The 20964-nt window shown below is 38.6% G+C and overlaps 1 pseudogene; it reads right to left on the bottom strand.

Moving 5' to 3' along the window:
• Positions 1 to 723: 723 nt before the first annotated feature.
• LOC103744680 lies at positions 724 to 1124 on the bottom strand (annotated as a pseudogene).
• Between the last annotated feature and the right edge of the window lie 19840 nt (positions 1125 to 20964).

The raw sequence follows: 20964 nt of genomic DNA, 5'->3' as shown, positions 1-20964 counted from the left end.
AGTATGTATATCAAAGTGAGATTGCTAGATCAAGTGGTGCTTCTGTTTTTGATTTTCGGAGGGACTTCTATATTGATTTCATAATAGCTGCACGAATCTGCATTTCCCTCAACAGTGTGCCCTCTCACCAGTCTCAATAACACCTGTCCTTTGTTTTATGGAGTTTAGCCATTCTCACAGGTATGAGTGATGTCTCCTTTCAGTTTTGAATTACATTTTCTTGATTAATGAGACTGAGCACTGCCTGTCCACAGGCACATCTTAGATATGACACCAAAAACACTGACAAAATCAAAACAAACAAATGAGGTCAGTTTGTTTCCAACAAACTGGAAATCTTCTCTACAACAAATGAAAAATATTAACAACATGAAAAGGCGCTGTGTAGTTTGGGAGTATTTGCAGACCCTATATCTTGCACAGGATTGAGATCTAAAACATATAAAGCACTCAAACAAGTCAATAACAAAACCCAAACACCCTATTGAACAATAGGCACAGGACTTAGGAAGTCACTTCTTGAACAAATGCTCCCTACAGTAGGACTGAACAAGGCCAGCATTGTTTAATTTGTCTGGTCAGGTTTGATTGTGACAATTCCTGTCAGGCCCCTCCGCTTCTGCCTACTTTGCTTCACCGAATGCTCTTCAGCTTCCAGGACGATAAGATCTCATCATTCCTATAACCAAAGCTATCAGTGGATTCCCATATTTTTCTTTATTTTCAGAAACTCCAGAGTCCCCTAGAAAAAGAATCACGGGTTTTCCCTCCTTTGTGTTTTCATCTTTCTTCTTCATGGTCCATGATGCCCCCTGAGGTCAGTACCATGAAGTCAAACTGACCGGCTGGGAGCAGATGAGTCTGCCGTTTTTCTAGGTCTTTGGCTGTACATCTAATCTGAGGCTGATTATACCACCTTTGCTTAACTTGCCTGTTAGGGTCATGATTTTCCCAGCACTGTGATCATCTGTGATTTCAAATCTGTCAGCGTAAGCATGCTTCATCAACACAGTCAGGAACCTGAGTATGACTTCAGAGCAAGGCATGATAAGCACCTGGCGTTTGCGCTTCTCAGCATCATTGATGCTGCTGAGAGGATGGGCCAGGATGTTCATGAGCACCATGATGGCATTGCCAGAAGATGGAAAGAGCAGCTCCCGGTTTTAATGACAGAAAAACAAAGTTCTAAGAAAAGTTTTGAGGCGGTACCATAATGTTTCCCTTTGGTACCTTTCTGACTCTGTCCTACACCTCTCAACTCACATTCACTGTATGTCAGCCACTTGGGCCTCTTATTTCTTGAACACAGACATTTTCCTTCTCAAGGTCTTTACTTCTTTGCCTAGAGACTTTTAAACTAACTTCTGTGTCTTCAAGTTTTGGTACAATTATACTTCTCCAGTGAGGCTTACTCTGACCAATTTATTTAATGTGCGTGTTTGCTTAAAATATGTTCCCCAAAGATGTATACTTACTGGCCAACAGAACCTGTGAATATGCTATCTTAGATGGGGGAGCAACCAACAGAGACCCACCCTTGTCTGAGAGTCTATTGGCAGTTAATGGCTGCTGAGGAATGGTTGTCATTTTCTTCCATGATTTAACCACTGATAAGTTGTCCATGCTCCAGTAAATAACCCCCCACCATGTTCACACAGGGAACTCCAATTATACTCAGTCAGCCACACACTAAAAGAAAGTAGGTGGGGCGTGGACGGTTGCTGGGAAGAGTAAGTTTTCAGTAGGGAAAGGAGGAGAATGAGAGAAATGACTAAATTTCATTATAAATATGCATGGAACTGCCAAAAATAAAAATAATGAATAGAAGGTCAGGGTGAGAGAAGATATGATAATGAAGACAGAGATAGGGATGTAGCCATGACTCAAGGAATGCTGGTGGCTCTAGAAGCTAGAAACGGAGACAGATGCATTCCTTGATTCTCCAGAAAGAGCACAGCCCTGTATAGGCCTTGATTTTAAGAACTGTTTGGACTTCTCACCTCCAAGCTCTAATACAATATATTTGTGCTATTTTTAGCCCTAAGCATGTGGTGACTTATGGCAACAGTGATAAGAAAATAGCACAAAGTGCAACTTCAAACTCTCCAACTTATTTTGTTCTTTCAATTATTTCACTTTTTTATTCTTTTACTCAAAGTATTGGATCTTCTTTTTTTATTTCTCTTCTCTCCCAAGAATATAAGTGTCTCAGGTTTAGAGATCATTTTTTGTTTCATTCACTTAATCACGTAAAATATCGTATGAACAAATGGCAAGCACTTATAAATATTTGCTAAATTGATTAAGAAAAATCTATCTTAGATATCCACACAACAAATTTCTTTTGATCTCTACTGCATATTTTTTGCCTTAGGCACACTGAAGTTGATTATGACTAAGCAAATAATTCAGGTGGGAAATTTCTAGAAGTCACTCTATTGACTCTGCTTTTTTGTCAAAATTGTAACTTCATAGAACAACATCTACAGTACTGGAACTTTGGTAAGATTTTATGCATCTTCAACAATGAAAACAAAAATGCCAAGTTAACTGATCTATTTTCTTAATCGAAAGATTTATAAGCCATCTGAAGATCTTGTTTTCAAGTTCAGTATATAACCACATTTATTGTATTTTATATGTTCTAATAGTCTAATATAGGGATCATCAAACTTCTTCTATAAAGGGCAAACATTTTCACCCCTTTAGACTTTATATTTCTTCTTACAACCACTAAACTCTCACTGTGGCACAAAATCAGCCACGGATGAAGCACAAAAGAGTATGTGGGGCTGGAGAGATGGCTCAGAGGCTAAGAGGATCTGGGTTTGGTTCCCAGAACCCACGTGGTGGTTAACCACTCCAGTTCTAGTGGATCCTATGCCCCCTTCTGGTCTCCATGGGCACTGCACACATAGGTACACTTTGATGTAGACAAAACACTCATACACATAAGATTTTTTTTTTTTGAAAGAGAGTGGTGTGTTCATTCCACTGAGGCTTTATTCATAAAACCAAACAGTGGCCTTAGTTTTTCCTTGAATATTCTAGAGTTTCAGGAATACATTCTTGGTACTAATTATCAACCAATGTCTCAGTCCCTCACAGGGTGGGGAAAATGTTGCTCAGAATTCTCTAGGGAAGCATAACCAGTAGGAAATATATATATGATATCTAAATATTCCATATGTACAGATGTGTATGAATATATGCATGCATACATATATAGTCAGCATATATACACAATTGATATTTTTTATTCAAGGCTCCAGGAATATTATATCAGTGAGTAATGAATGAATACTTATAGGGAAAATACAAGGTAGTATTCTCTAAGCCTCTGGTCACAACAGTTTTTGTTAACCAATCAATGCATATCCTTGTTTAATGCATGTTTCTGCTTCAAGGCACCTTATATTTATATAGTGTTGATTCATTAATGTTCAACTCAGAACTAGCAGCATTACAACTCATCCCTGAATAAAAGTAAAATCCTACCTTGATTTTTACAGGCTTCCCATGCCTGGAAACATTAGTCTTGATTAGTACACACATGAAGCTGGGAGGGAAAAGTGGTCAGGGGATAGGAGAGGAATTTGAGAGGAGTTGGAATGGGAGGTGGATTGTATCCAAACACATAATAAGCAGGTACAAATATTGAATAAGATATTTTAAAGAAGAATTTAGAATAGTGTCAGACACAGAACAAATATTGTAAAAGTGTTTGTTTAATCATTTTTTTATGTATTGGTTATTCATTGGGATAAAATATCTGGCAGAAGCAACCTGAAGAACAGATATGAATATTCCCTACCTCTGTTTGTTACTCTCTTAATTTAAACATTGTTATTTTCATTTTAAAGTCATCACACTTAGAGTTATCCACATGCTTTCTTGGTCATTTTTCCTCTGGGATTGTTTTGCTTCTTGAATTTGATTGAGATACAGGTATTTTTAAATTGCATGCATTTTAATGTCTACATCTTTGTGAAGTCATAGGTATGTATACACCTGTGATGGTATCACAATGAAGGTACCAAGCACAGCCAACACACTAAACATTTTCTTGTGCTCTTCTATGTTTTGTTTCGTGGGTACACTGAGATGGGAATCTTTCCTCTCAACATATTTTAAAGTGCACCATTTCATATTGTTAATTCCAGGCCCGATGTGGAATATCAGAGCTCTAGAATCTATTCACCTTGCAAAACTTCATCGATATTGAGCAACTTTGTGTCTACTAAAGAATAACTCCCATTTCCCCTTATGTGGCTGCTTGGCCATCACCATTCTATTTTCTGCTTCTATAAGTTTGTCTGTTTTAGATTCCATAGATAAGCAGATTCATGAAGCATGCCGTTCTAGATCTAATTTATTTCTCTGACCAGTGTCCTATTGTTCATATAAGTTATTGAAAATGGTCAGAGTCCCCTTTCTTTAAAGCTGGATGATACTCTATTGCATGTATGTGCCACACATGTTCTTTATCTCCTCATCTGTTCACAGGCTTTTAGGTTAGGTTGCTTCCTCATCTTGGCTATTGGTGAGCAATGTTGCAGAATTACATGTTGCTGCAGATTACTTCTTCAAGAGATTAATTGCACTTCCTTTAGCTATATACAGAGAAGCTGAATTGCTGAATGGAACGGTGCTATTATTTTTTAACTTTTTAAGAAACTCCATACTGTTTTCCGTAATGGTCACACCATGGCAAATACAGCCACACCATTCACAGTAGGATTCCAATTTCTCCAGATCCTTGTCCACATTTGTCCTTTGTGATTTTGTGATCCTCATCCTAACAGACACAAAGTGAGATCCTGTTGTGGTTTGGGTTTGTGTTTCTCCAGTTAATGATTCTGAATGCCTTTTCATATACCTGATAGTCACACGAATGGCTTCTTTGGGAAAATGAGACAGTTTGATCTCTTACTGAAGCACATCGTTTGATATTTTTCAGATATATTTAGGAATAGTCTATTGATATTATTTTCCATATTGTATTGTGTAAATTGTCATTTTAGGGGCCAGCCAGATGGCTCATTGAGTAAAAGGGCTTGCTATGCAAGCCTGATGACCTGAGATTGACCCCTGGGACCCACATAAAAGAGCTGGATGCAGTGGTATGAGGCTGTTATCTTAGCACTCTGATGCCAAGATGGGGCGTGGGGACCAAGGAATCAAATTGCCTGCAAGCTCTTATATGAAGCATAGCAGCAGAAACAGCAAGAGATACCCTTTTAAAAGTGCTTTTGGTTATTTTTTTTTTTTGAGACAGGGTCTCCCTATAGCCCCAGCTGGTCTGGAGCTCACTATGTAGACCAGGCTGACCTCCATCTCACAGAGATCTCCCTGCCTCTGCCTCCTGAGTGCTGGTATTAAAGGTGTGTGCCACCATCCCGCCTTTAAATTTTTAGAAATTTAGTGTGTGTGTGTGTGTGTGTGTGTGTGTGTGCGTGTGCACAGAAGACAACTTTTAGAGTCAGTTCTCTCCTTCCACTATGTGCATTCTGGGGATTGAGCTCAGGTCATCAGGTTTGGTGGCAAGTGTCCTTACCCACTGACCCATCTCACTGGCCTCCAAATAAATAAATCTTTTTAAATGGTCATTTAAAAATGTCATTGCTCTCTAATAAAATTTGTCAGTTATATAACACCTGAATGGCATTTTTTGTCTCCTCTGTTTGAAGTCATCATCATATCACCTGAGTTTTGCTTTTTCTGTGACCCTCAGTCCTCTGGTTGCTGTTAGGAGCTTTCTCTGTCTCTTTTCTTTTCCTTGATATTTTGTTTTTTTAACTGGTCAGAGTCACTATACTGCATTGGAAGTGTCTAAATATTTACTTATTCTTTATTTCATTATGGAGATATTTTCAAGCACACACAGTATAAGGGATGCTTCTAATGAGCACATCTCCGCCCGCAGTTCTCAGCCCCCAGTCCTCTTGTTTAACCACCAGCCTTTAGCCCTTACGGTTGTGTCTTTCTTGGTAATTCATACAGTTTGGGAATCTGGGGTACTTTCTTAGTCTGTGCACTCTTTATTTTCTCTGTCCTGGAAGAATCTTAGTTGTTATCTCTTTAAATAGTTTTTCTTTGACTTTTCTTATTTTTCCTTTCTGAGATAGGTCCTGGGGACAATTACCCTTAAACTCTCAGTTCTGTCTCCTTGTCTTTTCTCAATGGACTCTTCTCTCTTCAGTTGTGCCTGACGAACAGTTTGTCTAATCCCGAGTCTCTTTTCAACCACTGTTTTAGTCTAGTACATTTCTCTTCCACTTCTTCCCCTGCCCCATTCTCCTCTTCCTTCTCGTCCTTATTCTTATTTAGCAGTGCCTGGAATTGAAACCAGGGCTTCATGCATACCAGGCAAGTGATCTCCTGAGGTAGAACTTCAGCTCCTGTTTTTTCACTTTTGAAGCAGGCAAAGTGACTGTTAAAAGACTTTGATCCTTTACAAAACAGTTTTGAGGAGCACAAATTGTGAAGCCACATTCCCTGGACCTGAACTCTGGTATCACAACTGATGTTGCCTCAGTCTAGGCATGTTCTTTAACTTCTCAAAGCCTTGGTTTCCTCATCCACACAACTACTGGAAACTGCTTTATAGTGTTATTCAGGATTAACCGGCTAAATATGTTGAAGAGGAAGTTAGGGGCCCCAGGTGTTGGGCCAGTCCTGAATCAGGATTAGTACATATATAAACCCCCATCAGAGAAGCTCCTTTTTGCATTAAACAGCGATTAATACATAGACCAACAGTCGTTCAACATGCAGAGAATAAGAGAATGTGAGACACTCAGCTCCAAATCACATCACATCACATCAATATCACATCACTTTCCCCCAAGGCTCAAGGATCATTGTGGAAGAAGGGAAGGAAAGAATATAGGAGCCAGAGGGAATGGATGTCTCTAGTATGTGCTGGACAAGACAGTGCATTTATACACATAAACTCACAGCACTTGGGACTTCATGCACAAGACTTGCACAAGATCAATCCAGACAAATTCCTAGCATGGATGGGGGATGGGGTCATGAATCTCCACCCCATCTGAGGAGCTAGTGGGAGGAAGAGTCACTTTTCTTCAGAACATGCTGACCCTGAGAGGATACTCATACTGCAGTAGATAGATGGCCATACACCAGTGTACACACAGGCAGTGCTAACTGGACTTGGTGGGTATTAAATTACAACAAAAAGAGAAAGAGTGCATGAATTTGAGAGGGAAACATTGTGGGAAGATTAAGGAAGAAATGAAGGAGAGAGAAAAAGGTGGTGAATTGAATACAAACACATTCTATCCACATTTGAATATTAAATAAAACATTTAAGAATTTAGGATAGTACCAGACATAAAACAAACATTGTAGAAGTGGTTGTTAAATGAAATTGTTGTGTAACGGTTACTGATTTTGTCATTGGGACAAAATATTTGGCAGAGGCAACTTGGACAAAGTAGAGTTTTTCTCTCAGTTGCATGGTGTGGAAGTTATGGCTGCTGGGCCGCCTTGGTCTAGAATGGCAAGTGCTTGTCAAATGACCCATTGCATCCCAGAAGATTCAGAAGCAGAAACCTGGGCCAGTAGCAAGGTGGCTATCACCCTTTAGCCCTACTGCTATGCCCTTAACCCTGCCAGTGATGCCTTCTGTCAGAAAGGTTCCACAGCCTCCCTAAACAGCACCACCACCTGGAAACCAGCATTCAACATGAGCCTGGAGGAGACATTTGACATGCAAACATACTTTGCTTCCTCTTTACTTTGAACAGATTCTTTTGTACACTAATTTGATCATTTAAATAGCTGAAATATATAATCGTACAATTTTAATTCTGCTGATTTGCATTAATGTCATCTTGTTCTCTTATTTTTGAATCTAACTTTGTGTTTTTCTAATCAATATTGATCTCTATATATGTGCATATGTATATATGCATATATATATATGTATATATATATTTGGTTCTACTGTGATTCTCGGCATACAGTTCCTTGCTTCAGTTTAAGCAAATGTTGTAAATGTCTCTGTTTAGGAACTCCGAGCCAATTTGAGGGCAAAAGTGGTTACGAATTCTCTCCAAACAATATTTTCCAAATTAATGATGCCAAAACAGCATATTTATTTGTGCTTCATCTTTGCTAGCTGGAAATTTCTATTCTAGCCTGCTCCACTGAAAATGCAATTGTAAGGGTTCCAGCTTTCTGAAGGGATTGGAGACCCCTTGTCTTCTAAGACACATACGACGAAGACCTCATTTTTCACTCCTGTTGGGAACAAACAGTAGACCCCAGATTCCAAGTTTCCTATATCTACAAACATCTAGAGGAGCTGTGTGCGCTCCAAAGATAGTTTATCTTTCTGGTTTTTGATCTTTTTTTATGGGTTCAATGAGATGTTTATTTATATATAAACTAATAATCTGGACTGAAAATTGTCACAATTTGAAAATTTTTCCTATTTATGCCACTAAATCATGGAAATTTTGCACTTTTTTGCGTGTGCTTGTGTGTACATATGCTTCTAACTATATTTTTCTTCATAATATTTACAATGTTAGTAGTCTATACATCATTCAATAACTAGGTCAAACATGCCATTTGACTGACTTTTGTAAATTGTGGTAAAACTGTAATTTTATTCTTGACACAAATTAAAGTCACATGGGAAGAGGTAACATCAATGGAGGAATTTCCTCATTGAATTGGCCTGTGGGGCATTTTCTTGATTGTTAATTGATGTAGAAGGGCCCAACCACTGAAGGCCGTATCATCCTTGGGCAGGTGGGCCTGGGCTGTATAAGAGAGGTAGTTGAAATGGAGATCTTCTTTAAAGGGTAAAAACTCATTCAATTTTATGTCTTACAGGGCTTATACTGAGTTCAATATTGTATAACTGTATTAATTCAACTGTGAACCTAAAAACTTACAGCCACTTTTGAAAGAGATGTATCCTTGCTCTGGAGTATGTTACTGAATATGTTAAAGCTGTAATGAAATGCTTCTTCTAATCATGTGGTTATTAAATTCAAAAAAAGTAAAAAAAGAAGAGAGGCAGTTGAGGAAGCTGAGGAGCAAGGGAGTAAGCAGTGCTCACAGTCTCTGTTCAGGTCCTGCCTCCAGGCTCCTGCTTTGAGTCATGCCTTGGCTTCCCTCCATGACAAACTAAAACCTGGAAGTCAGCTAAACCCTTTCATTCCCAAATTGCTTTTGTCAGTGGTTGGTCACAGCAACAGAAGGCAAATTAAAGCACCTTGTAAGTCGGCAGTTTTTGAAAGTGTGGTCCACAGATCTTGGAGACCCCCAAGACCCTTTTAGAGGGCCTGTGAGGTGCTTTTCACTCTACTGACTTATACAATGATGGTGTAATGGCAAAATGTTCCTGAGCCATTTACACAAACTAAGGAGGAGGCCAGTACTGTGTGAGCAAAAAAAAAAAAAAGTGTATTTTCATAAAATACCCATTTCACTTAGGGATGCTGATAGTGAAGCATTAAAAAATTATTACATTTGTAAAACCTGACCTTCCAGTCTATATCTTTTTAATATTCTGTCTGATGAAATGGGAAGCGGCTACAGCATACTTGTGTTGCAAACCAAAGTACTGTGTTATGGTGGCTGTCTAGAGGACAGGATCTCTGTGACTGCACTACAAGAACCAGCTTTATAGAGTTACTGTGCTTTTACACTGCAAAATGACAAATTGTGGGGGTTCAGACCTGGGTATTCAACAGACATTTCCTCAAATTCGAACAAAGTGAGCCTGTCAGTATGGGAAACAATTCTGACAATATTTTTTGCCAAATATAAAATGAGCCTTCATGAAAATTAGAATTTTATAAAATTTGTATCAACCTCCTGACCACTAAAGGAGGTTTTTGATGAGATCACTGGTGATATTGGTAAATATGGTTTTCAAAATATTGGATAAAGAAATGCCAATATTTGAAAGATCTTAGTGGCAACACAGTGAACTAGTTTTTTCTGAATGAAAAATTCATGATATAATTCATAGGCATGCAATATATTCAAACTGTAAAAATAGTCCAGTGAACTTAACATGAAGAGGTCATTGATGTGGTTTCAGATTCCATACAGTAAACACTACTTGTTGAATTTGGGTGTAGTTTCAGAAAAATCCATGTTTATCTCAAAACAATGAAAGTCTCCTTTCTAATGGCATATCTCTGTAAGACTGGATTTTCATCACAGACTTCATACAAAAAATTCAATTTAGGAGCATATGAAATAATAAAACTATCTTCTATTTAGCTAGATATTAAGTTGTTTTCCACATATGGGAAATAATACTACTTTTCACTTTCTCATACTTTATTGAATAAAGTACGTTTTTAAATAAAATGTTTACTTGTATTATAGGATGTATTTTAAATGAAATAATAAATACTTTCGATTTTCTCACTTTTCATCCACATACTAAACTACAGTTTTGATTAATGTAGTTTTGCAATAAGTTTAAAAATCAAGAAATAAGAGCTTGCCTGTTTTCTTCTTTTTCAAGATTGTACTATTTATGTTCCCTTGATATTTCATGACTTTGTGGTAAATTTTCACATTTCTCCAAAAAATATCATGAGATTTTAAAAGGGATTGCATTGACCATGTAGATAACTCTGAGTGATATCACTGTCTCGATAGTGTTTTTATTTGCATGTCTTTAGTTTCTTTCAGCAATGTTTTGTGGGTGTTGGTGTACAAGTGATTTAACTCATTACTTGAGATTCTTCAGAATATTCTGGTGTTTTTGATGTTTTAGTAGAATTAACTACTGCTTGCTAACAGCATCTGTTGAACACAGTCATGGTTCTGGTGATTTGGCTAGAATGTGCCATATGAATTGCATTCTCAATTTATATTAAGGAGGCTGCCCATGCATTGTAATATGAACTATAAAACAGGCTTTTGCAGGGTATTATTAGAAATGTGGAATGTTGTTTTTGTGGTGTGTGTGTGTGTGTGTGTATATATATATATTAGTTTTTGAGTCAGGTCTCTCACTAAACCTAGAGCTCACCATTTGGCTAGTCTGGCTGGCCAGCAAGCCCCTGGGACCTACCTATCTCTACTTCTCTGGTTATATATATATATTTGAGACAAGCGCTCCCTGTAACCCCAGCTGACCTGAAACTCACAATGTAGACCAGGCTGACCGCCATCTTACAGAGATCTACCTGCCTCTGCCTTCCAAGTGCTGGGATTAAAGTTGGGCACTACCATGCCTGGTGGGATGCTGGTTATGTGTTAGATATTCTACTCATCATCTAGAAGTTTCCACTCTAATAGAGCCATGAAGGACAAGTAGATTTGAGGAAGAAGGAAGGATGAACGTCTAGGGAGCTTGTTAAAAGCAAAGGAAAGGGCCTCCCAACAAACAGTGATGTATAAGGAGAACTGCAAATAACTTGAACTTAGGGTGCCCTGAAACTAGACAAGAAGGCAGAAGGGAGAAATCAAATTTCTTGTTAAAATTTAAGTCTTCCAAATCCAAGCCACCCTCACTGACATCCCATCTATTCTCCAGGCTAAGTCTCCACTGCTGGGCACCTATTAATACTATGTACAAATGATTCTCAATACCCTGAAATGTTTTATCTGTCTATATGCATAGTACAGTACCCGGAGGATACCATTGTTCCTTGAAGGACCGTGAATGAGGTGCACATTTTTGAATAAAGAAGTTCCATAGTAACACTAATGATTCAAAAAGGTAATTCTGTTGCTTTTTGTCAGTTAAGGCTAATTTTACTTGGGAGACAGAAAGGGCAGCTGGAAATTTCACAGATAAATAAGATGATGGGGGTTTGGGTCAGCACAGAAGCTCTGAAAACAGAAGAAAATAGCACAGAATGCGTTGTATTTCATGCACAGTGAGAGCACCGATTCCTGGTGCAGCAGGGAAGTGGGGCAGGGCATGGGCCATAGCATCTGTAAGCTCAGATCCCAAGGTAGATCCGCTTTCCCATGTTCACAAGGATTAGGGATTGAATGTGAAACAACCGAGTTTGTTATCTCACAGTTAAAATGTGATCAGGAGTGAAGCAAAGACAGCAAAGTAATAATGTCTGTGTGAAGTAACAAGACAGGTTGGAGAAGAATGTAGAGTTCCTGAACAAAAGTGGCCTCTCTGGAAAGCCTGGCAGTGCATTCCTCATACAGAAAGCTGAACCATCTGTCTTCTGACCTCTCTTGCAAGCGCTCAGGCTCTGATGCCTGGGTCGAGAGCCTTTCCTGCGTCTATCCATCTGCACCTACCATGTAATGTGAAGACTCTTATTTTTTTCTTTGTTGTAACAAGGCAAAATCATTTTAGAAAATAGGTTTTCTCAAGAATTTCAGAGCACAGTATTAATCTTTTGTAGAATAGTGCCAAATAAAGTCATTGCTACTTCATGTTTTTTTTTCCAAAGACGAGAAATGTGCAAAATTATTCAAGGTGACAGCAAGCACCTTCAACTTCTTGTATGCCAGCAATGCAAATTTTTTATGGGGTGACCTTGAATCACAACAGTGAGAAGAAGCAATTGTAATATATTAGGGCTACTGTAAGACGGCCATGGAAAGGGAAAAGGAAAAAGAATCTTTGTAAAATTCTTATAACCTGCCATTAAAAAACCAAAACTACATATGAGAATATTATTCTCTTTTCAGAGCTTCCATCAATGAAATAGAAAATGTCTCTATTCTAGAAAGATTGATCAAGCAAGGTATAAGAGTCTTAAAAATCTAACTTGCAATGTTCTTTTATTTAGATTTTGAAATAAGATCTAATCTTTGCAGTACATGATTAAGAACAATAAAATTAATTTAATTTTGTTATAGTACAACACATCAGTGACTCAAATGTTCAGTCCAGGGTTTCCCAAATGCTCAAGTGTATATAGGTGCATCCATGTAAGATTACTACCACATCCTGAATCATCCAGAATGTTTATTAATACATACTAATCAATGCATTTTTAGAAATCATAAAAAGATTTTTATTTCCTAAAATGGCTAAACTCTTTGATCTTTCGATATTTTCCTTTGCAGACTTATTTCTTACTAATTCTGAAAAAATATGATTTTGTATTTGTTTAAGCTAACTGGCAGGCCAGATTTGCTATGATATAGTTCATTATGTTGTGTGACTCTTTGTTAAGAGTAAAAGCATTATCCTTTCTTATTCAACATCACATAAATTTTTGAAAAAATAGCTAAGGTTGGCCTTCTAGTTTATAAGCAAAAGCTAGTTCATACACTGATTTTTATGTCAGTACTATGTAATTTCTAAGGGCATTTCTGTATTTTCTATACACCATACATTATTCAGTAGTGAAAAGAAAATTCTGACCATAATTTCTCATTATCAGTTCAACATTATTTTATTGTCTAATTCTTTTCACCATATCTAATAAAGAAGGTTCTGTTTATATTTATATAAAATTAGTTATAAAATATGTACTAAAAAGCTAATCTGAATGTACTAAGAATATTTCTTTTTTATATTTTATTTGTTATATTTATTTCATGTGTATGAGAGTATTGACTGCATGTGTGCAAGTGCACCCATGTCATGCAATGCCCGTGGAGGTCAGAAGAAGGCATCAGATCCCCTGGAACTGGAGTTACGGATGGTTGTTAGCCATGTGGGTGCTGGGAATTTAACCTGGTCCTATGCAAGAGCAGTGGGTACTCTTAACCACTGAACAAACTATCTCTCCAGCCCCCTAAGAATATTTATAAAAGACAAACTAATGCTTTCTCTAAGAATTTAAAAAGTAGAATAAAATAAAATAAAGGATTTAAGGACAGAGATAGGTTATTGACCACCTCATATGTGTTAGGCTTTGTACTTGACAGAATGGAAGAATTGAGTCTTAAGAATTCCCGTGTTACAAATGGCTAGCATGAAACTCGGTCAGTATTTTACAAAACCAGAATTCTAGCTGAGGCTGTCTGGCTTCAGCATCCTTGCTTTTACCCTCTTGTCTCCAGGACATCCAGGAACCTGAGAGCCAGTAGCATGGCTAGAGGGAAATGCTGGTACAAAACAAGACCTCAGGGGCAGTAAGAGAAGATCAGGCAGGCTGAGGGGATGTGGGAAAGCAGGCTGTGTTAACGAGAAGCTGTTCAGTGTCACACAACAGAACATTTTTATAAAATATTTTATTTATTATTTTCATTTTATATGTATGAGTGTATTCCCTGCATGTTGTTCAGTGCCCGTGGAGGTCAGAAGAGAGTGTCAGATCCCCAGTTGTTAGCTGCCATGTGGGAACTGAACTCAGGTCCTCTGCAAGAGTAGGCAGTGTTCTTAACAACTGAGCCATCTCTCCAGCCCCCACAAAAAAAGAATCTTAATAAGAGAAGAGGGAAGGATAGCTTATTTAGATTCTAGCCACAAGTTACCATGAAAAACTAGTATGATCCTATAGGAACAGCTTCGAGCCTGAATTCTGAGAAGATGACTGTCATGTCAGAAAAATAGTTTCACTTTTACAGAGTATATATTCACCATACATTTGGAAAATCTTCAAAAGTATGTGAATACGAAAAATTCCCAGAAAAGCATAGTAAACAATTTTAGAATTTTTCCAAAATAGTGGCCATTACCCAATTTGTGTAAGTGCAATTGCTTGTAAACACATCTCTCTGAATATTGATGCGTGGTTAGTATTGTCAGCTTGACAGAATCTAGAATCTCCTATGGGATGGTCCTCTAGGTATGCTAGTTGAGGATTATCTGGATTGTGTTAATTGATTTAGGTAGGGGTATCTTGGATGCAGGTGGGGCTGTTTTCTTGACAGGGATCCTACAGTGTATGAAGGAGAAAGGGAACTGAGCAGCAGTAGCATCATTGCTGGCTTCTGGCTGCAGACGTGATGTCACTGGCACCTTCTAGCTCCTTCTACCTTGTCTTCTCTGCCATGATGAATTGTACCTTGAACTGTGAGCTAAAATAAACCCTTTCTTCCTTAATTTGCTTTCGTCAGAGTGTTTTATGACAACAAAAGGAAAATAAACTAGAAAATTGATATTTGTAACATTAATGTTAATAGCAGCAGCTAATATTTATTGAGTTTTGTTTTGGTTTTGGTCAGTCATTACCCTGAGCAAACTCCACGATTTCCCTCATTTAGTCCTCAGAATATATGGAGAGTATGGTAGTTCTTACCACTGTATAGGCAAATAAATTTCAATTCAGAATATTTAAGAAACTTGTCCAAACACCTTGGCTCTTCAGTTTCCTCCACATCCGTACCCATTCTTCTGTATGTTTGGGGGAGGCTGGCATCACAGCCTGTGACTTACACACTTTTGGGTTCCCCACTCAGAAGAACTTGTATTTCCTCTATTGCTTTACTGTCTCTGTCTTGGGAGTCTTACATTTTTTTGAAGGAGGACCCACATTTTCATTTTGTACTGGGCCCTGAAAATTCTGTACCTTCTTTGGTTGGAGCAGTTCACCCATTTTCTTGCCATCAACAGGGAATGGTGTAGCCAAAGGGATAAAGCCATGGTGAGAGATGAAAGGCCAGGGAGAGTATGCAGTAATCCATTCACAAAAGCTGGAGGTGCCACAGGCCTGCACACACTGTCATGCTGGTATGTTTTCTTGGTTTGGCGTCTCTTGCTCCTTTTGCCACCTCTTCAAGTGGCTCCTGTAGTAAATACATTACTTGGCTAGAATTTTCTGTTTTCCTGTCTCATCCGTTTACCCTTCTCAACAGGTCTTTATTAAAGTTTGCTCAAATTATCTACTTTGCACATGCTATCGGTTTTCTCCAGAGCCCCTCTCTGCTATATACAATTACTTAAAAACAAATATGCACAGTTATAAGGAAAAATAAGCAGGTTGGAGCTGGAAAAATGCTTGATGGAAAGGCAAACGGGACTTCGACTCTTTTCGGTGGATCTTCTGATCTAGTAGCACAGTAGGAATCAGCTCAGAATAGTGAGAGGCAGTAGGGGAACAAATATCAACAGCACTGATATCACATGGGGCGGGGGGGAGCTTTCCATAATTTTTGATCATTTTCATACTGATTGGCAAGGACTTTTTGTTTTAGTGACACTGGGCATCAAATAGCTTTGTGTAAGCACTCTACCACTAAGTTAAACCCCCAGATTTAGGAAACAGATTTTTGAGGAAGTCAGCTTTGTCAATTTTTTGTTTTTGTTTTTTTGGTCTTTTTGAGACAAAGTCTCCCTGTAGCTCCAGGTGCCTGGAACTCACTCTGTAGACCAGGCTGGCCTCGAACTCACAGTGGATCCACCTGCCTCTGCCTCTGGAGTGCTGGGATTAAAGGCGTGCGCCACCACGCTCGGCTTCATCGGCTTTTTATTTTTACTGGGCTGCATAACTTGCCGCCTTCCATCTCTGATCCTGGAAGGACAAAGGCCCGAGAGTTGCTTTCCAGTGACCGCTAACCTTGGAAGTTGTGATGTGTGGAGTGCTGATGGAATCTATGTGTTATACCCTGTATATAAGCTGAAATTCCTACAGCTGTCAGTTCAGTTTCTGAAAATACCTACATAATTAGTTTTCCAAGCAAACTTTGGAGGTTTGGAAAAGAAAGATCTTAGTTCTGGAAATTCTCAGGTATTAAACACGAATATAGAAAAAAGTGCTTATCAAGGAAAAAGGGGAAGTGTCAGCATTCGCTGTGCATGTTGCTTTCAACTTGCATTAAGGTTCTGGCTTCTTATGTTAAGATGTTTAAATTGCCATTGTGTTTCCTCCATTAGAAAGAAGTAAAAGGATATTCCTTAAATTTCAATTTCATTATGCTTAAGTTTCTCAGACGACATTTCCGCACAGGTAGAAAAGCTAACCTCCTAGAATGTTTCCATTGGGCACTAACAACAAATATAAAACAGGAATTCCAATTTTGGAACTGGACATTTATGTTATTATCAGAATGATACTAACATGTTAAGTCATTTGGTGTATATGAGTATTTTTAGTTAGGAGGAGATATGTTATTGAACAGAGTAACTATGAAGATTTTTATCCCAAAGAAAATTGGAAATAATTGCATGTAGAGCCTGGATCATTAATCTTTTGTTTTATTCCTTAAAAAATAAAACACTGTCTTTATTGAAGGAGACACACAAACCTAATGGCAAAGAGGTTTATTAACTCTCTTCTCTGTGAATTCTCATTCTTATGGCTGTTTTACTCAGGCTTATGTTTTTAAACACCATCTATGTACTGGTAACTAACAAATTTCCATCTTCAGCCCAGACTATCCTTCTGAACTCCTGGCTTATACACATGTCCCCTTCAGATATTAAATTTAGTCCCTAGAACTGGGCTCCAGAGCTGGTATGTAAGCATCGGTCATCCTAAGGGCTCTCCTTCCTTCAGACCAAACCCTGGCTCATCCTTCTGTCTTCTCACATTCTGTGTCCAGTTTGTGGGGAATTCCTATTGCGATGAGTTTACTTCAAAATCTAAGTCCCTTTTTCTGTCTCATTTATTTTCTTCCTTGGATGGACCAAGCCACCATCCCTTGGACTCCCAAATTGTGTCAGCAACCTGTCATATGTTTTTACATCTATTCTCTCTGAGTTCCTTTCAATTTCCCCTCTATTGATTTTCACTACAAAAGGAAGAGTAATCAGCAAAAATTTGAGACAGATTATGCCACTTTTCTGCTCAGAGTAAAAGCCAAACAAGTCTCTGACACCGGTGTCATAACAGTGCCTTAATGACAATATCTCTTACTACTTTGCCTGTTGCTGACCAGCTGGACCTGTTCGATCATGCCTGTCCTGCTACCTCCCTTTGTACTCCCAGTCCTTAGCTAGTCTAGAGCATGTCCAACTCCAGAGCACTTGCCATCTTTTTTTATTGTTTAGCAAAGCAATCAGAACTTTTAAGAAAGAAAAGAGAAAAGGAAATTTCTGAGAAGGAATTCCTGAATTGTGGAAGGAGCTCCAAAGGAGGAAGACCTCCTACTTCTTTTAGCAATGGGCATATTTATTGTCTTCATTTCTTATGGTAAGTCTTTTACTATTAAAATGTAAGCCCAAACTTTCTGGGTTTTCTTTATATATCTACACCTAAACTAGTACCTTGGCACAGCAGCCAGTTAATGTTTGTTATGACTACAAGGTGATAGGTAAAAAGCAGCCATATGATGAATAGGGTTGATCAGGAGAAAGCAGAGTTTATTAGCAAAGGAACACACGGGACAGATTCCCTTCAGGACAGGGAAAATATCTGCCCCAGGTTGTGAGCTGAGGTCTTTTAAGGGGGAGGCTTCTGCTTCCTGCAGAAGGTGGGAAGGTGTATTTTTTTCTAAGTTGGGCGGAGGGGGGTGAGTGGGAGAGCGGGACTGTTAAAACCTGTCCTTTTTGGAGATCAAAGGGGAAGCCTGCTGTGTTGGCCAAACAGTGGAGAAAAGTCTGCTTCTCTTGACTTCAAAGACCAAGGCGTTTATCAGCTAGGTTCCCCTTTCTCAGGAGCTTGAGAAGTCCTTGAGACCCTGTTGGTGAGGGGGCAGGGCTATCTGAACCTTAACACAAGGTTTGTGTCCTTTCTACCTTTTAAAATCATTTCTAGAGCTGTGTAGGGTTTTAGCTTTATACTCTGTCTCCTTATAGATTGGTAAAGCAACTAGATTTCAAGTTAAGATGGGTAGTGATACTTGTCTAAAAACAAAAGCTTGAGAATTATTATAAACCATTCAGAGACATTTCTTGGGAGATGCTGTCTCAGTTACTTGTCTCATTGCTGTGATAAAGTACTCTGACAAAATCTACTTAGGAGAGAAAGTTGATTTTGTCTCACAGGTGGAGGGTACAGTCCATCATGCCAGGCAATTCTTGGCAGCAGGAGCCTGAGGCAGCTGGCACAGCTGCAGTCAGGAAGTGATGAATGCTTGTCCTCAGATAGCTTATTCCTTTTTTTAAAAAGTTACATTTATGTGTGTGTAGGTAGAAGCGTGCCAGGGTGCTCCTGTGGAGAATGGAGAATTTTGTATGAGTCGGTTCTCTCCTTTGACCATGTGGGTCTGGTGGCTTCAACTCAGGTCATCAGGCTTGGTGGCAAGGGCCTTGTCCTCTGAGCCATCTCATCAGCCTTTGTTTCTTCTTATGCAGTTTAGGTTCTAAGCCCAGGAAATGGTGTCACTCTCCTTCAAGGTGAGTCTTCCCAACTCTTTTTACCTAATCATCTTTTTACCTAATCAAGATACTCCAGCACAGGCATGCCCAGAGGCTAACCTAATCTAAATAATGCCTCATAGGTATGCCTGGAGGCTTGTCTCCTGGGTGATTCCAGTTACTATCCAGTTGACAATCAAAGCTAGCCATCACAGGGGGTTAAAAATGATTTCCCATTTTCACTATGTTATGTTCATATAGATAAAAGAAAATGAGCTTTAAAGTTAATTAGACTCGGGTAGGTTCTACACACAGCTCTGAAACAAGGTAAGTCACCTTGAATGAGACATTAACCTCTTTGGGCCATGTTTCCTGTGAAAAGATGATAGCATTGCCCCTAGTCAGACCAGTGAGTTAACTTGGGCCAATGCCTTGACCAGAGCATGCCTCAGAGCACAATGGAATCTCCGTCCAGTTCACTTGAATCAGAACATGGCCCACTTGGCTTCTTTTCTTCAAAGTCAAAGAAAAAGCAGTTTTTCCCCCCCGTTTGACATATTTTCAAACACTCTCCCTACAGATAGGTAGTTAAAAAAGAGATAAAGACTTTCAACATGAGGGGGATTCAGCATCAGAAATCGAAACTCCTGGGCTTGTAGTGTAATTCAGTTATTAGAGTTCTTCTTAGCATGTGCAAATCCCTGGGTTCAATATTCAGCACCACAAAAATTGAATACAGTGGTTCACATCTATAATCTCAGCACTCAGGAGGTGAAACAGAAAGAGTAGGAGTTCAAGGCTAGCTACCCTGGGCTGCATAGTGAATTCAAGGTCAGCCTGGATACAAGAGACCCTGTTTAAAATGAGATTGAAATTATTCTTACCTGGGTGGACAGAGTTGAATGAGTGTGAAGATTTATAGGTACTGGTTAGAATAGGCGGTAATCTGAGAATCTAGTGGTCATTGGTGAATTCCCAGCAAACCAAATCTAAGCCTAGGTTTGTGCCTAGTGGGAATTTGATTCATGGAATGATTTTTAGAGTTGCAAATTTAAAACAACAGCTGAAAAATAACTTTTTAAAGTAAATGCAACAGGATTTTTGAAGTCATGTGTAACTAATGCTAATAATTTGGAAATTTAATATTATTACATTATTTATCTATTGGTGAATTCCCAGCAAACCAAATCTAAGCCTAGGTTTGTGCCTAGTGGGAATTTGATTCATGGAATGATTTTTAGAGTTGCAAATTTAAAACAACAGCTGAAAAATAACTTTTTAAAGTAAATGCAACAGGATTTTTGAAGTCATGTGTAACTAATGCTAATAAGTTGGAAATTTAATATTATTACATTATTTATCTATTTAAGAAGATTTATATGTACTGTAAATTGGATCTACATAGTAATTCCAATTCGTCATTTGAACAACATTTCTATAATATTTCTCTTCAACTTCCTTACATAACCCACTGTGCCACCTAGGGATCTTTCCTTTGGTCCATTTTTCCTCACCAGATAAAGAATTACAAGACTAGAAGTTTGCAGTCACTGAGCCCAGCCAAGGTTTATTAAAGGGAAAGTAATACTCCACACAGCACACAGGAAAAAAGACTCCTGGCAAGGGGAAAGAGTCCAGAACTGGAGTACCATCTACCCCTTGGAGAGGCTAAGCTTTTATTTTCTAAGGGAGAGAGGTGGAACAGGACTGGGCTCCCCTTTATCCACCTTGGACTCAACAGGGAAGAATACATGTTATTGTTGTTTCATTCATACGAAAGCAGGAACCTAACTGGATAAAGCAAGGAAGGGAAGTTTGAAATTCTCACTGGAGAGAACTCTCTAGCTTGG

The sequence above is a fragment of the Nannospalax galili genome, unplaced genomic scaffold (genome assembly GCF_000622305.1).
Source record: "Nannospalax galili isolate Female #2095 unplaced genomic scaffold, S.galili_v1.0 scaffold582, whole genome shotgun sequence".
Taxonomy (NCBI): domain Eukaryota; kingdom Metazoa; phylum Chordata; class Mammalia; order Rodentia; family Spalacidae; genus Nannospalax; species Nannospalax galili.
This window is presented reverse-complemented; position numbering and strand designations above follow the sequence as displayed.